The sequence below is a fragment of the Gekko japonicus genome, unplaced genomic scaffold, assembly GCF_001447785.1.
Source record: "Gekko japonicus isolate JY-2015 unplaced genomic scaffold, Gekko_japonicus_V1.1 scaffold3885, whole genome shotgun sequence".
Lineage (NCBI taxonomy): Eukaryota > Metazoa > Chordata > Lepidosauria > Squamata > Gekkonidae > Gekko > Gekko japonicus.
The window spans coordinates 113,653-115,760 of NW_015173253.1; the positions used below are offsets into that span (position 1 = coordinate 113,653).

The window sequence follows — 2,108 nt, forward strand, 5'->3', positions numbered from 1 at the left end:
ACAGTCCAGTGGCACCTTTAAGGCCAGGGTTTATTCAGGTACAAGCTCTCCCTCCTCTGCGAAAACAGATCTGCACATCCCCCCCAATAGCTAGCAATCCAAAACAGTCCAGTGGAGCCTGAGTGGCATATGCAAATAAGTTATGCTAATTAGTTATGCTAATGAGCTCCTGCACCTCTTTTTCTACAAAATGACCCCTGGTAGAGACTAAATGATTAATACAGTATTGATCGCCAGGAGTTTTCACACTGACATTACCAAGGCCAATGGCTGCCAAACCTTATCAACAGTCAGCTCTTTGACAGGCCCTTATCTGATGCCTGATACCCATCAGCAGCCTCATACATTCTTAAACAAGGTTTACACAAGTCCCACAGACAAACTAAGCTGCTGAAACCACACAGGTTGCATTTTCCCCCGTGTTCCAGTTTTACATTAAGCTGTGTTAACTTTTAGAGCCTGCACACGATTTTGTAATCCCTGGATTGCTTTAGTTTATTACAGTTATCCAGAGGAGATACCTTCCTAGAAATCACGGTTATGTGCTGCATGGGCAAAAGTTAAGTTTCTAAACATTCTCTCAAGACAATTTCTTTTTAACCTGTCAAATTCAGGCCCAGTTCAGTTCATAGTCCACTGTGGTATATCACCTAGTCATAGTGGTGATATAAGAGCATGATATTTCCTGGGACAGTTGAAATGATCTTAGAGCCAATTGATGTCAGTAGCATGAAACATAATTTATTGGCTTACAGATTTGCCAGGAAGTAAGACTGCTTACAGGGACGTGCAAACACATTAGAATGTCTTCATGTATTTATTTATTTAGAAGAAGAAGAGGAAGAAGAGATTGGATTTATACCCCGCCCTTCACTACCCAAAGGTGTCTCAGAGCGGCTTACAAACTCCTTTCCCTTCCCCTCCCCACAACAGACACCCTGTGAGGTAGGTGGGGCTGAGAGAACTCTTGACAGAAACTGCTCTTTTTCAAGAACAGCTGTGCCAGAGTTATGGCTTGCCCAAGGTCATCCAGCCAGGTGCAAGTGGAGGAGTGGGGAATCAAGCCCGGTTCTCCCAGATTAGAGTCCATGCACTTAACCACTACACCACGTCTCTAACATTCTTGCACCCTATTGGGAGACTGACCAGTTATGAAGGTGCACAGAGAGTTTATATAGTTATAAAGATGAATATATACAGAGATATATACAGGCTATTGTACAGCATGTCGTGCCTTAGTCTATGAGAACTGAGTCCCCTCTAGCTTACTAAACTGATAGCTATTATGCTAAACCCCAGCCAATCTCTAACAGGGTGATGCAATCATTAGCTCTAACAAGCCCTGAAAGAGTAACACCTGCTAGAAAACACCTGGCTGTAATTACATGATTACTAGCATGACAGCTAGGGCTGACAAACAGATCAAACTGATCTATAGTAACTGCTTGCTACCCCCATCACTCTGACATATATCTCAATAGCCCCTCCCCCCAAAAAAGTACTAGTAGACTATGTCTCTTGATTTCGATCCTCTCCTCAGCCTGAATCTCAAGGAGGCTTATCAATTCTTTAAACAATTCTTAGGGGGAAGGAAACAAGGTCACCCAGCAGCTCGCTAACTCCTTTCCCTCCCCCTCCCCACAACAGACACCCTGTGAGGTAGGTGGGGCTGAGGGAGCTCTGAAGGAACTGCCCTTGAGAGAACAGCTCTGAGAGAACTTGCGACTGACCCAAGGTCACCCAGCAGCTGCATGTGGAGGCGTGGGGAATCAAACCCGGTTCTCCCAGATTAGAGTCCGCGCTCCTCACCACTACACCAAACTGGCTCTCTTAAACACCCTTCTTGGAAAAAGCAGGCTTATTGTTACTATCCTGGCGGGACCCAGTCTCTTCGATATTGTTGGGACGTGATCAATGTTCCCTCTAAGCTGTAGAGTCTTGTGAGCAAAAATTCTACTTTGTGAGCTACCGGCATTAAAGTTGTGAGCAAGCAATTTGGCTGCTGCATAAATTAGAGGAGGAGGAGGAGGAGGAGGAGGAGGAAGAGGAAGAGGAAGAGGAAGAAGAAGAAGAAGAAGAAGAAAAAGAAAGAGAAGAAGAAGAAGCAG

General features: G+C 44.9%; 1 protein-coding gene across 1 annotated transcript in view; it reads left to right on the plus strand.

The window, feature by feature from the left end:
* The window catches only part of LOC107120153 (urotensin-2 receptor-like), a 25,613-nt gene that overhangs the window by 20,866 nt on the left and 2,639 nt on the right, over positions 1 to 2,108 (plus strand). The window lies entirely within an intron of this gene.